Source organism: Betta splendens, chromosome 2 (genome assembly GCF_900634795.4).
Source record: "Betta splendens chromosome 2, fBetSpl5.4, whole genome shotgun sequence".
NCBI classification, from domain to species: domain Eukaryota; kingdom Metazoa; phylum Chordata; class Actinopteri; order Anabantiformes; family Osphronemidae; genus Betta; species Betta splendens.
Genome location: NC_040882.2, coordinates 3,617,242 through 3,632,789, shown reverse-complemented (window position 1 = coordinate 3,632,789; position 15,548 = coordinate 3,617,242). Strand labels below are relative to the sequence as shown.

Genomic DNA, 15,548 nt, shown 5'->3' with positions numbered 1-15,548 from the left:
TTTTCCTCGTTCTTGCTCACACATTCATCACCTCTCGTCCCCGTTCCCCCGTTCCCTTATCTCTGCTCTCGTTCTCTGCTTTTCTTTTGGGTTTTTACCAGCGCTCTCTCTCTCTTGCTCATGTCCTCGGCCGGTCCCTTCTTCTCTTCTGTCCTCCCTCTCTCTCTGAGTCGCACACTCCCTCTGTCTTTCATTAGGCTGTCACTGAGCACACGGGGAGAATTGAAAACGGCTCGTTTTTTCATTCTCCCCCCGTTAATTACGACACCCAATTTGTTTCGCGGACAACGCGCTGTCGGCAGCTCCCTCATACACCACTCAAACTGTCATGTACATGTGTTTTCTCCAGTGTGTGTGTGTGTGTGTGTGTGTGTGTGTGTGTGCGTGTAATGTCTGACTTAAACCAATCAAAGCGTGGTTTCCAATCTCGGTTTATCGCCCAGTTGGAGCCTGCGTCAGTCACAACCAATTTATGTCATGTGCTGAAATCGCAAATCATACTCCAACAAACTCTACATCAAATATTTACTGATTATGACCTAATGCGTAGCATTTTGGCTACGAATGATCAGGAGCTGGTGTTTTATCGGGTTCATTTCACTGTAACTGTAACTGTGTGTTTGGATGAGGACGTACAGTAGCAGTGTCATAGTTTTACCGCAGACGATTAGCTGACGCTAGCGCCGGCGTGATGTTTAATTTGGAGCGCGGGGCCCAGTTTAGGTTCAGGCTTATAGGGAATCAGCGCTTCGTCTGTCTTGTCATCCCAATGTGCGCGCGTGCATATGCATCCGTCCGCGCGTCGGTGCTCCTCCGCGCGAGCGCCGGCTTTAGGTTCGCGTTCGCAGCGCGGCGCTCAGGCACAAGGCCAATTAAGGAAGTGGGATCGTTCAGCCTGCTTTGATTGGCAGCGCTCCTTTGGCAGAGCAGGGTCCACGCCATCTTTCATTAGTCTGTGTTTTTTTTTTATTACTTTCACTTGCCTAGTTGCGTCCTCTGTTCTCAGGCAACAATAGCGAGCATGCGAAGCACAAAAGAGTTTTTACTCTTTTTTGTAAGCGTTCTGTAACCTTCACAAAGGCTGGTATTTTAATGCAACTCTGTAAAGAGGAGGGATGATCACTGGGCTCTAATCCCTCATCTGTGCGAGTGTCAATCCAGCCATTCAGCCGTGACCTGCAGATTTCTGCCGCGTCTCGTGTGACGTCACTGGATGCTCACACACACCTTGCACACACCATCAAGTCGAGGGGGCTTTTATTGTCATTCCAACCATGTACAGTTCAGTATAGGGTGAAACGAAACAGCGCTCCTCCAGGACCAGGGTGCAACGTATATGCAACATAAATTACAATATTTACAATAATTCTTATTAATTGCAACAATCCAAAAATATTTTACATTTACATTACAGTGCAGAAAGTCAATTTTACAAGAGACAACAAGAGACAAATGACAACACAAAAAAATCACATCTGTTTCTAAGGTGCATTTCCAGGCAGTTATAAAAGCGCAGCTATTTAGGATGTTTTGTTTTAACTTTATTCTGTGTCTGTGCAGTGGAGCTGCCTTCATACTGTGTGTGTGAGCTAATCCCTGTTAAGATATTCACGGCAGCTAATCTGTTTAATTACACTACAAATTAAGGATATTTACTGTTCCAAGACTCATATGTGACACCCGTCTTAATCAGGCCTATAATCTGTCTGGCACTGTGTGAGTGTGTATAACTCTGTGTGTGGGCGTGTGTGTGTGTGTGTGTGTGTGTTGGTGATTGATACTCTCTCTGCATGCTGAGGCATGTGTGCCTTTTGTCTACTGTATCACGCTAGTTTTTGAGTCTGTAATAGTCATCGCTTTAATTCTCTTTCTGAGTATTTGCCCACGACTATAAAGGAAAGAAAGACAAAAAAAAAACAAAGACAAGAGATTATTGTGTTTTTCCAGCTGTCATCATTTGCAAGGATTAAAATGTAATGTCAACGGGATGATGCCGCTGCATTGAAACCCAGATCCTCAGGAGCATCAGTCGACGCCGCTCGGATCCGTGTTCGGCTAATTCTACAAGATTAAAAGTGTGTTGAGGACAGAGCAAGCTGTGTGCGTTTGTCGAGCGCATAATTAGGAACGCACACTGCTGAACACAATGGTGTCTGTTTGGGACAGTATACAGTATATAATATGGGTCTGAAGTGCAGTTTAAGTCTCGACCCCAGTGCTAATGTTTTTAGAAGGTTTTGCGTCTTCATTGTGACTTAAAAGACAATTCTTGTGGCGACTATATAAAAAAATCAAATCGAACTGTTGACTTCACATGAAATTGACCAATTGGCCAAACCATTATTATATATGCATATACATATATATTTATTAAATATATATGTTTTTTTGCGCTAATCATCGCAGTAGGTAGGTAAAATGAAAGCACTGTACTGTATCTGTGTGTTTTTGTAAGAAAATAAATAAATACATAATGTATATAAGCAAGTCCATGAAAAATGTTGTGCATCAAGTTGTTGCACAATGAGCAGATTTATGTACTGTACAGTATCTGCACACTTTGTGTGTGTGTGTGTGTGTGTGTGTGTGTGTGTGTGTGTGTGTGTGTGTGTGTGTGTGTGTGTGTGTGTGTGTGTGTCGTCGGATGGGGCACTCTGTCCTTTTTTAAACAGCCACTCTTGCGATTGTGACCTGTAATAAATGAGTGGGTGCGAGAAAGTGGCAGCCATGACAGCTGACTAGGGAGGAAGGGAATAGAGAGAGAGAGAGAGAGAGAAAGAGAGAAAGAGGTGGACGTGCGTGTGTGCATGTGTGCATGTGTGTGTGCGCTGCGGAGAGCGAGGGAAGACAAAGCGAGACAAAGCAGAGGTAGAACAGATGAAAAGTCTCTAAGGACAGATAAGAAGCGAGCATGAGAGAATGAAAAGAAGACAATGGGAGGAGAGAGGAGGGCGATAGTGAGGGATTGTGGGTCGGTCGGCACGGAACAATGCCTCGACCAAAGGTGGAGACACTTTCTGTGCCACCAGTTGTTCTTTTCATCCTCATTAGTCCCCTCCCTCTTCTTTTTGTCTCTCTGAAGTCACCTTGCGGTCCGGCAGAAATATGGCCGCTCCTTCAGCTGGTTTAAGGCTACATAAAACTCAAGGAGTGTGTGGGATGTGGGGTGTGTGTGTGTGTGTGTGTGTGGGGGGGGGGGGGGGTCGTTTCACCTTCAACAGCAAGAAAAATGGGTGATCGCTGCTTAGAGTGCAGTTATAAGAATCTGTTTGTGCATTCCTATGGTTTTGTGCATCGGATCATTAATTTGACTGCAGATGAGGGGCACAAACACACTCTGTCACACACACACACACACACACCTGAGAGCTCCCCTGTGCTCTGCCTTAACCAGTTGCATCGTGGCTAAAACATTAGCGCTCTTGGCAAGGTGAAAGCGAGCCGATGCCGGGTCATTTGCAAGCTGGGAGACAGCGCGATGGAGACGGAGAGCGAAGGCAGCAGAGTCGGTATAATTCCTGCAGACGGGAGTGTGCGTGTGTGTGTGTGTGTGCGTGTGTGAGTGTGTCCAGCAGAGGTTGGGGTGGAGTGAGAGCGACAGTGTGTTTTCTCTGTGGAGTTGAGCTATCACTGCTGCTGAATGCCCCAATTAATCAAGCCGGGCCACACAGGGACTCGCTATCTGTGCGAGCGCTGAGGTGTGCTGTTGTGTGTTGCTCAGGTATCTGTTGTGCGATCGTGAGGTGCGTTAGGATCTATATTTGTAACGATGCAGCGTCTCTGTGGAGTTTGCTAATGGTGGGGGGGTCACAGGTGTTGCTTGCAAGAGAAGAGAGAGAAAAGAAGCAGGCCATTGTTTAAACTGTTGCTCTGATGTGAAGTCTTGGAAACGGAAGAATTGCTGACTAGACGCGACTCAGGCAACGCCCCAGTTCACCGTCAGGCCCTTCTCTATATCTGATAAACAACACTATATTATGCACCTTGATAAAAGACGGATGATGGAAGATTCATTTCATTTCAATTTGAGTGTGTCATCATATAAATTTGTCTCAGGATAGTTGTCAAACTTTTACCAAACGGCAGAAGAAATTGTAAAAAGGAGACATCAAGGCAACGGAATTCACATAAACCCAAAGTGATCTCTCAGTTTTGCTTCATTCCGAGTTCACACGGAGTCCATTCGATTCCGGAGCGGCATTCGCATGTTTTGCAGCAGATAAGGACTCTGGGAAAATCCTGAGCAGGCGCGTATGAAAGACAGACATTCAGCGAAACCTGAGATAAATATGAGGTCAGAAGCAGCCGAGGCCGCGTGGCCGCTCCGTCCCCGTCACGCCGCCGCCCTCAGCGCCCGCGTTACGCTCCAAAATGAAATTCTCGGAGAGGGGCTTTCATTCCCCTTCTGAAATCGCGTTTCGAGCGCGGGGCGCACAAACAGGTTCGCTCACAAAGCTCATTGTTGCGGCTCCACGTAGCTTTTTGTGGAAGATTACGGACTCCGGCGAGTAGAAAGCGCTGTGAACACGGCTAGCGTGTAGATATATACGTGTAAAAAAAGATCTAGCTCATCGCTCATCACCGAGATGTATGTTGTTTAACCCCTTCCTGTGCAGGGAAACGTAGGTAATGATGTAACTCTATTACTTTGGCCTCACAGTAATAGCGGAGATACATGCAGTATCGAACTCTCAAAAAACTGGGATTTGTTTGCATACGAATCCTAATTTCGCTCATTTCAGATGATTTATCGCCATCCTCAGAGCGCCAGCGCCGCCGAGAGATTCTATCACAGCTACTTCACTCAGACTAAATGTCATGGTTTGACTCAGCTAGCGAGCAGAGAGTTCCTGCAAAAAAAAACACATTTTTATTTGTGACTGAAGATAAGACGGTGAGGGCGAAGGAGCGAGAGAGGGAGAGAGAGAGAGAGAGAGAGAGAGAGAGAGAGAGCTGTTGTAGGGAAAGTGTCAGACGGAGACAGGAAGCACGGGCACATGTAGGTTGTTGCTGCAAAACCGTGCACCGTGTGAGATACAAAAGTTTCCCTCCCAACGGACGCGATGATCCACCTGCAGAACGCGTTGCACCAGTGTGAGGAGTGCTCGGTGGTCGGTGGTGGTGGTGGTGGTGGGGGGGGGGGGGGGGGGGGGGGGGGGGGTCTCGTGGATGAGAGATTCCGACAGCGGGAAAGCGGGACTGAAGTGTGTTCTTCCAGAGTGAACTGCCAAGAGAGGGCAAGCGAGCAGGAGAGGGAGGAAGGTGAGGGAGAGGGAGACAGTTGCAGCGCCGTGGGCCACGCGGGGAGGAGGGGGAGGAGGGGGAGGAGGGGGAGGAGGGGGAGGAAGCGCGGCTATTTGGCTTTTTTCCTCCTCTGCCGCCATCTGCCCCTGCGATCCTCTCATTTACTTAATTAGAGCGCCTTCTCCAGGCCGCTTCTCTCAAACACCTCCAGCCTGCGTGTGTGTGTGTGTGCGTGTGTGTGTGTGTGTGTGCGTGTGTGTGTGTGTGTGTCTGTGTGTGTGTGTGTGTCTGTGTGTGTGTGTGTGCGTGTGCGTGTGTGTGTGTGTGTGCGTGCGTGTGTGTGTCTGTGTGTGTGTGTGTGCGTGTGTGCGCGCGTGTGTGCGTGTGCGTGTGTGTGTGTGTGCGTGTGTGCGTGCGTGTGTGTGTGTGTGTGCGCGTGTGTGTGTGTGTGTGTGTGTGTGTGTGTGTGTGTGTGTGTGTGTGTGTGTGTGTGTGTGTGTGTGTGTGTGTGTGTGTGTGTGATACCTTTTGGAGGCTAACCCAAGGCGCCGGCTGTTCGTAGCAAAACAAACCGCCGTGACCTGCGCCGTCGCAGCTTTTCCTCCGTTCTCCTTGTGCCGTTTGCTGCTGTAATGGACTGAGCTCACTTAAGCTTTTATCATCAATTACTGCTGAGCTGCTCTAATCTCAATGTGCCACCGACTTATAGGAGTAGTTGATAATAGGCGTGAATGTGTTTGCTTTATTAGCGCACCGCTACCTGATCCTCTGGGAATTGGGTGGATGGTTCTCCGTTCACTGTCCACTCGAGTCCAACCAGTGGAGGCAGATGGACGCCCACGTGAGTCCGGTTCCTGTTTGTGGACGAGTGAAGCATTTGGACTTTTTTCCTGCATCTTCCCGTCTTCGCTCTGATCTTTGGGATCAGCCGCTCGGTGCAGCATCGCCTGCCTCAGATCCGTGACATCACATTTGTTTGGCTGAGCATGTATCCGTCAAACAGCAAGGGGCGACTGCAGCCAAGTGGAAATGTCACCGTCAGCGGAGACAATGTGGGCGTTGGTGGGTGTTCACGTTTGAAAACGATGCTTTACCCAACTGCAAAGTGAAAGTCATTTTTTGTGGCTAAATGAATAGTTCAGACGCTCGTCTCTGCTCCGTCATAGCTGTGCGTCGCGTGCATAATGACAATGACTTTCACAATGACAATGAGTGGAGAGGAGCTTGAAAACAATTTAGAGCGTTGTTCAGTTTTTCATGTCAGGCCGAGCTAATGGCGGCTCCATCCTCCAGTCAAGGTCCCCGACATGAAGAATCCAGAAGTTAAACTGATGCGAACGGACAACAAAAATAAACCAGCATCTGAGGTTTTATGGACTTTTTTTAATACAGCTGTGCTTCGGTAACGGCATCCATCATATCTGTGACAGAGGACCCTGATTTAATAAAAGCCCAGTGTCTGCTAGATAAAATGGCAAACCAGTGTATCCGACCTCACGCACAATAACAGCTTGTGCACTTTTTTTCTGGTGCAGTGAAGCAAAAATAATAATAATAAAAAAGGTTACTGACTCATTCAGTACACTGTAATTTGATATAGTAATCAATAATAAAGGCTTGTAAGCTTTATGGTAATTCTGTAAGTGATTCACATTCAACCAGCCGCATTGTGAGGCTAAAATTGCTGATTGCGCACTGATTGCTGGTCACGCTTGGGTTTCCGCACTCGAACCAGCAACAACAGCCGACGCGCCGGCGTCGCCGCCAACCCGAACGCTCGTCTCTGCTGCGTTCAAGTGCTTTCTCGAGTGCCGCGAGGAAAACAGACATAATCAATTGTCGCCTCGAGTGTTTGAGGTTGCAATCAAGCGAGCGATCGAAGCTCGAAGGCTCGACGGCGGCCGGGTCGTCGTTCACTCATCCTCATCGTCCCCGTTTTCCCCACAGGTTCCGGCTCCTGATGCTTTCGCTGCCATTTTCTCTGCCTGGATGTTTTTGTTTTGACTGGCATGAGAGGGAAAGCGAAAAAGGAGGGAAAGTCAGCAATGCCGAACGCTGACGCGGCACTCTGAGTTTGGAGCTGCGCTGTGTTGCTGGTTCACAGGCGCAGCGCTTCCGGGCTCTGTGCGCTTCTGTTGTGCGACATCAAACATGTAAAAAAAAAACCACGCAGCCGCGTTCCCCCTCGTGAACAAGTTTAACTCTGCAGCTCCTTCAGCGCCGTTCGTGCCACAGGAGACCACATCAAGCCTCATTCAAGGAAACTGGGGAAAATGGAAACGAGTCAAAAGCAGCTCCTCTAGGAAAACATTGCGAGTGTTGTAGTTCTAACACAAACTAAAATCAGGAAACATTTGTAATTAGTGAAAGTCTTTCATCGCTTATTAAAGCTGCTTTGGTTTGTTTACGAGGCATTTTCATCTCTGCAAAGGACTCACCTTCCTTTGAGTCTTCAGTTCAGCCGAGTTTCCTTTGTGGACTAATGCACCATCGCCATCCTGAAAGTCAATCACGTTAAAAGGAGAAGGGGAGGGAAGCTGGTGCCGCTTTGTGAGGAGAGCACCCAGTTTTAGCAGTGGGAGGGCTGCAGTAATCGCCCATGTGTGAGCAGCGACGCAGCGGGGGTCCGCAGTCGTCAACACAAACCTGCAACAACGAGGGGGGAGCTCTGAAGCAAGACGACCTCCGTTTTGAAACTTGCAGGAGGATTCGCCCGGCTCGAATGTGTTAAAGGCTTTCTACTAAAATGGCAGAAAGGGTTTTAAAAGCTTTGGCTGCACGTTGGGCATCTGGTGATGACTCGGCGTAAACAGCTAGAAGTTGATTCGTTTTTGGGACTTCTGAGAGACTATTTGCTTCACAGTGTGAGAAGCACAGTAAAGCTGAGTATGTACAGTTGCACTGATTTACAGGCGAGAATAAAGAGTTTAGGTCTGATTTGTATATGAATGAAAAAAAAGGTTTAATCTTCAGGTTGCTTGTTTTTTTTCAAACTTACCTTAAGACAAAGTTTATTTTTTTTTTAATTATTGATTGCATAACAAAAAAGTCATCCACGTGTCCACCCTTTATTTGTCAGCAGCTTGCACACTGGTATAAAACAAAGTTTTTCTGTAAGCAAAGCTAGTTAAAAAATGCTGCTGTTAAGTTCCCACAACAGCCAGAACTGTATACTGGATGGTGCTTGTTTGCTAATGCAAATCTGCCCTTTATGTAGATGATGATGTCGTCGCGCTTATGCACGTGTGGCATTTAAAGGCTGCTTGTACGTGTAGGATATATCGCTGATGCGCAATTTGCTACGCGGAGGCGCAAATTAAAACTAATGGTCGCATTAACGCGGCGCTTGTGAAGCGCGTCTGGGAACAGACTGCGGCTCGCGAACGCCTCGCGTTCAGTTGGTGGAGAACGACCACGCTAATATAAAAGTATACTGGCACGTAAAACACTCTCTGCTCATTTGCTGGCGTGCGCGTCGATATAATGAGCATCTGTGCTTCTTTATGTAACATTATTACCTTTAACAGCGCACCTGTCTGTTCTGCGCCTCAGATAAAGAACAGAGATTCCATTTTTATTTATTTATTTTAAGGAAGCTCTTTTAAATGTCATCGGGCAATCGGCATGCTGGGTATTCAGCAAAAAATGAGAACAAACACGCGCTCACACGCCCGCAACGCCACAGCAGAAAACATTCTGTTGGGAAAATAGTGCAGCTAATTAGCGGAATTAGCCACAGATCAAAAGGTTCAATTAAAAAGTGGTGTTGGAGGCAGCGGGCCTCATTTGCATCACAACGCATGGTGGTTGTGTGGGAAGGAGACGGACGAACGAGCGGACGGAGGGATGCTTCAATATGACATGTACGGGGTGGGGGGGGTGGGGGGGGGGGGGGGGGGTTGGGGGGGGGGGGCCAAGCGGCTAGCACGAGCTGGGAAGCGGCGTTAATTTGCTCAAAGACTCCCAAACGGACACACACACGCACTGCAAGCAAATTAAACCTGGTTATTAATTTGCTTTGCAACAAATGTAGACACACACACAAACCATCCATGTCATTAGTGCACCTACACACTCACACGCACACTTGACATGCTGTGTGGATGTCTGTCAGTGTGTGCGGTTGGCCTTTTGAGTCCCAGGCTTAATTAAGAGTATAATTATGTGTGTGCTGTTATGGCTTTGCTCAGCGGGGTGTGCGTGTGTGTGTGTGTGTGTGTGTGTGTGTGTGTGTGTGTGTGTGTGTGTGTGTGTGTGTGTGTGTGTGTGTGTGTGTGTGTGTGTGTGTGTGTTCATTTCTGCGTCTGTGTGTACAGGCTCTCTGCCATAGCTTGGACCAACGCGGCCAATTCACAGGATCTCTAATTTACCATTTAAACGCCACATGTTTGACTCCTAATTAAATAGCGCACAGACACCAGCGGTGCACGTGGGTTTTATTCCTTTCTCTCTCCGTGTGAGTGTTGGTGTGAGCCGACTGACACGCCATGTAAAAGGCGATGCCCTGCTTTGTTTTCATTCCATGGGTTAATTTATGGGGATTGTGGCGATTCCTCTCCGTCTCTCGTGGTCTGTTTGTTCAGGAGTTGTTTTCTGTGACGTTTGTGCATCTTCCTTTGGGTTAAACACGTTTTCAGCCTTTCCGGGTATTCTGATATTTGCACCGGCTTCCATTGCAGTACACTGATTTGTTGCTGCTGTGATGAAGACAAAGTTGATTTTAGCTAAGCACCCTTGGCTGTTGACAGAAGTGGGAACCGTGTCAGAATGACACATTTAGGCCCTTTTCAAAAGTCCTGGTCTGAGTGGTTGAAAGCACAAACACAGTGACTGGTTCATTGTGCTGTGGGACACAGTGTTACGTGTTACATCACATTCGTTTCAGGAATTTTCAATTTCAATTGACTGTGCTTGGGTTCCACCAATTTCACAACTTCACTGATTTGATTAACAGTTTATTTACATGTGTAAGAGAACAAGCTTAAAGCTGCAGTTTGTGCCACTTCCACTCATCACGAACAGACACTGTTTATACCAAAGGTCCCTTTTAGGAAAACTATTAAAATAACAACTCAGGCATTTGCACATTCACTGTCGGCAGCAATCTTGACTCGTCGGTTCGAGGGCACCTGTGTTTTCCCATGTTGCTGCTGTCTGCAACACTGGCAGGTTGTAGCTGCATGCTGTGTTAAATGGGAGTGTCCAGGCTGCTACCAGGCCTCATTCATCAGCCTCACACACGAATAGACCTGGCTGTAGAGAAAACCGCTTGGGACACACACACACACACACACACACACACACACACACACACACACACACACACACACACACACACACACACACACACACACACACACACACTGAGTACATCCAAACCGCTAATAGCTCCAGTGTCCCTTCTAGAATATGTGCGTGCATGAGAGCTAACGGGACACTCTCGACCTCACGCCCGCTGCGTCCAACGCCTGGGCGCCGTTCTCCGCGTCCCGCGGCACCTTGCTCCCGTTCCCGACCTCCCTTCCACAGCCGACTCTTTCACGCCTGACTCCATCTGCCGCTTGGCCGCCGTTCTCCGTTCACACTGCAGCTCCTGCATTGGTATGCGCCAGGCGCATTTGCCTTCGCGGAGAAAAAACAAAGAAGAAGAAATGAATGGTTTCTCCAAGGTGCGGGTCTAATGTTTCTGAGGAGACGCCTCGCTTTCATCTAGGTGCTAAATGGGTTTTAGAAGCACTCTTTTCTGTTTTGTTAATGTTAAGAGGCTGAAAAGTCGTCTCTGTCTGTTTTTGCATCAAGGGCCTGTCTTTTAAAAAGGATTTGAAGGCAGCTCATACAGTCACAAAGTCTGTGTGCCATTTGGTGATCCCTTTTATTCAGACCGCTCTGAGTGCGTCCCTCGTTCACTAAGTGAGGCTGAATGTCTCTTTTTGTCCATTGCATTATTTAAATCCAACACCTTGAGAGAACAGTGTGAATTGTCCCGTCTTCCTGTCAGTTTAAAGCTGAACTACTTTAAAAACACCACGGGACTGTTGTGCGTTAATAGCATCCGACTGTATACATTGTGTTTGTGCCATGTTTTCAAATCAGAAATGATTCGCTTTTGAAACTGGGCCAAGTTTCTTGAGCTCTGGGATCGTTTCTCTTAAAATACACGGCCTTTGTTATTGTTCCGTGCAGCGGAACCATAATTCCTTGCTGATATGCAGCTACTGCTTCATTAATTTGCCACTTGAGTTTGGTTGCTCTTGTTTTTTTTTTTCTTACTTTCATGTACGACGAGTAAACGACTGGCTCACGTCAAGTCCTGAAAATTCTTGAGAAACATTTTCAGAGCTGCTCTCATCGCTGCAGCGAGACTCTTTTCGCTCCCATGAACTGAGGGGAGATTTATACGGCTTCCCTTGACCTTGAATTTCCTGTTTTATCCTCTTTTTTTCAAATTTTACACCACGAGTGTTCTGTTTCTCTGAAGACTTGCGCCTTTGTAGTCTGAATCCACTATTCCCCGTGTGGAGCCACAGTAAAGGAAATGACACACACGCACACACAAAAGACAGATGCAGAGGAAAAAGGAAAGACAGAAGGAAGTCGGAGAAAATGCTGCGTGTTTTCTAACCCAGACGAAAATTGGCCTTTTATCGTCCGTACGAGTTGAAAAGCAGCAGGAGGAGGACGGACGTGGTGATCAATCCTGAAATCTTCTACCTTGATGAGCAAACGGGAGAAACAAGTCCTGCTGCTGGAGAGGCGGCGCGATGGTGCGGCTTCGCAGCGCTGCTCCGGTCTGTTAGTTTTTATTTTTCGTCGCTCTCGGCTCTTTTCATGGCAGAAGCCGAGTGTCAGCGCGGTCACGGCGGCCGCGGTTTGATCCTGATCTCTCCGCTAACGTTCTTTCACTGGCGTCGCTGGTGTCATTGGTGTAATTTTTCTGTGCGGAACCCGTGGTGTGTTCACTTCCTAATGAGGTTAACCCCAATCTCGTGGGCCGCCACCTCCATATTATACGGGAGATCAAAGCCCGCCTCGCCTGTGTAAAGCTTGTTTACTGGCGCTACGTGACCTTCTTACTCCCGCCGAGTAATACGTGACGCCCGACTCCCGCCGCTTCATTCTCACCCCGCGTGAATCGGCGATAAAAGAAAAAAAACATGTTTTCCATCTTGAGTCGCTTTTGCCTCTTTTATTATCAAACCTAAAATATTAGCCTGACCTTTGCCCCAGATGTTGCAGGCGTCCACTTCTCTCTGTAAGGCTGAGACCCCCCCCCTCTTGCTAATTGGCCGCGCGTGCCTCCCCCGGGGGTGGGCGGCGCGTGATTGACAGGGGTGATAATCAGCGTAATGGCAGCGAGCAGTGGCGGCGCGGCCAGCTGCCTGCCGAGGTGTTGGAGGAGGCCTGCAGGAAGAGGGAGCGGGGTTCTGTGGGTGGGAGGCCGCTGCTTATGGAGTCCTCTGCTGGTGGTGCGAGTGCCAGGAGGCGCGCGCGGGGACGCTAGCTCAGCCGCCGCGGCCTCCATCTTGGCCCGCCCTCCTCTGAGGTGATATCCAGGCCACTTTTCCCCTTAATTCCTCTCATTTGTGCTCCCCTCCTTCGCTCCCTCCACCGCCGTCCTCTGGCTCTTTGCTTCTTCGCTTTACGCCGCGCAGCCGTGGAGGTGTCATTAGCGCCATGTCCTAATTAGTCTAGTGCAGGCTAATTGCGCTTCTGATGCTGTGTCTCTAGGGAAGCGGGCCTTGCTAATTTCAATAAGAGTAAACAAGCAAACCGCTCCCTACTGATGGCTACGGATTAATTAGAGGCCGACCACTAAAGGAAAAGGGGGAAGTTTGAGAAACGTGGGGGGGGGGTGCATAGCGCGGAGATGCAGCCGCGCGAGGCGCCGCCGCCGCCGCCGACGGAAGCGAGGTGAAAGCGAGTTCGCTTTCATTGTTGTTATGCAACGCACTCGGAGACTGACGCTCATTTCAGGAAATTACCATCACTTTCATTCTGCGCAGCCTTGCCAAACGCGCGATCCTCTTGAGCGGCAGCTCCCTGTGGAGAAACAACGGCCCAAATGTGTTGTTTTTCACAAGTTTGATTTAAAAGGTTGAATTGAAGCAAACAAGTCTGTTTTCCTTTCCTTGGGAGAGACTGATCTGTGTACACTCAGGGCCTGGATCGCTGCAGCGCCGCTAGTCGCTGCTCCTGTCATTCATTCAGCCGCCATTTTTGGACCGCTATTTTTGATAATACTTCAGTATTCACCGATGGTTTGCCTCAAGCACATGGAGTTGAAGATGCTCCTTCACTACTCATTTTTCCCTAAGTAACCGGTGCTTCTACTGGTGCATCAGCCTGGAGACTCTGTGCTGCAGGTGCTGTATCGACCACATAAGAATGCAATGCGGGCGCCGTGTCTGTGTCTAATTTTATCCTGTAATCATAATTATTTTTCAATGAAGTCAGTTTAATTGAATTAAAATTCTGTATATAAGTTAGTTTTTCAATCATTCGCTAACTTCAGGTATTTTGTGAGGAGCAGCGTGACACAAACTGATCTGATCAGTGATTACAGCTCTTTGTGATGTGACTTTGTAGATCAGGCGGCTGTGATCACCTTCAGTTCATCGCTAGCTGAATCTGTCCACGTGTTTGCTAGAGGAGGTGCTGCCTGTGAATCGCTGGCAGGTTGATCTTGGACCGGCGTGTCTTTCAGTGCCTCTCTCCGCCACCGACCGCATCCCGTTCTCCCTTTTCACCTAGTTAATCGCTCTATTTGACCCTAATGCCACTCAACCAAAAGCAGCTGGAGCTTGGTTTCTTTCCTCCCCCAACTTTCCTCACTCTTTCACACCCCCTTTCTTTCCTCCTTGGTGTGATGCCTGCCTCATTTTTCACGGTCCACATATTTTTGCAGGTGATACGTCTGCGCGGGTTCACGGAGGCTCCTTTATTACCGCCCGCCTGTCCGCGTGCCGTTAGGTCAGGCATTAATAGTCGAGCGCCGCGTTCACTCGCCAAAGAGTGGGCTTGTAAATCTGAGGCCGCTGAAGGGTGCGTCACCTCCCTGCAGAGATGAATGGACCAAGGGGACTTTCATTGCAGGCCTCGCCGTCGATGCTGCGACCGCACACACGCATGCAGGCACGCACTTGAAACAGAACCAAATGCTGCTTAAAGTGTGAAACAACACTGGCGGGACGCGTGCACACACATAAAGCTCACACTCTTTAATGACAGCGGTTAGAGCTTCCGCGCGGCGGCCGAGGTGTTGGCGCCGACGCCGGTGATGGACGGTGATTTTTTTGAAGACGTTAAAGTTAACACTCCCTGGTGCGTGTCACATTCAGCCATCAAAAACACGTCTGGATGCTGCTTGTGCGTGATACCAGGAGGGAAGAGGGAAGGGGGGGTGGAGGGGAGGCCGGGGAGATAGCGGAGGGGCTTGGGTATAGGAAGGATTTATGGGTGTAATAATGGAAAATCAGTGGCTGGGCCATTGACACTGAGGCATTTTCTCTCATCCTCCTTCCATTATTAGATGGATTGAACAGAGGGGAGTAAGCACAGCAACATATGGGCGTAGCGCCGCGTCAGGCGCCCGCCGCAGCGATCGCTTTGCCTTAATGCCGCGGAGGCAGCCACACGTCAGGGTTTATTAATGGTTTGTTGAAGCCGTTCTGCGGCAGCGTTAATCTGTATCTTTTATTGCATGCGCAAATGCCGTTCATCATCCCATCGTTTGCTGCGTTCAAACTCGATTGCCTTCGTGAATCTCAAGCCAGTTTGGAGGAATTGGGTTCAAGAAAAATGGCCGATGAGCTCAGGCTCTGATCAGGTTTCACCAACTACCCCCATGAAAGTTCTCACCATTTATATTCAGAGTCCGTTCGGGAGCTTTACACTGTAATATGGTCACATATTACAACCCACTGATTCATTCATAGGTTGGTGTTTTTTTTTTAATCTTCGAGGCCATTAAGTCGCTACTTCCTTATTATCTACACTGTTGTAAACAGGACGTGTGTTTACACTAATGTGATTTGTTCGTACTGGGTGTCCTTAAGGCCACTGCTGCTCCCGTCCTCTCAGTTCAGCCGACTTCATATAAATTAGCGCTGTAAAATCAGGTCCGTCACGGTTCAGCTTCAACTGCTAATGAAGGATCTGGTGTTAAACTCGATTAGAGAGATATTTTGGATGTTTGCTGCTTTGATACACTGGAGCGCTTTTCCTGCGCTTCCAAATAACTTTCAAGTTGCTTATCTGGAACTTTTTTTCCGCCTTTTAGTCTGTTTCATTCAGTCGGAATAAGC

At 48.4% G+C, this 15,548-nt stretch overlaps 1 protein-coding gene and 1 long non-coding RNA gene across 3 annotated transcripts in view; one reads left to right on the top strand and one right to left on the bottom strand.

The window, feature by feature from the left end:
- Window positions 1-15,548, top strand: part of LOC114843967 (receptor tyrosine-protein kinase erbB-4-like) — a 195,613-nt gene that overhangs the window by 4,982 nt on the left and 175,083 nt on the right. The window lies entirely within an intron of this gene.
- LOC129602992 (uncharacterized) lies at window positions 6,608-7,880 on the bottom strand. Its single transcript, XR_008692512.1, has 2 exons — window positions 7,683-7,880; window positions 6,608-7,508 (listed from the first exon to the last, which is right to left on the bottom strand). It is a non-coding gene; the product is annotated as an uncharacterized LOC129602992 (long non-coding RNA).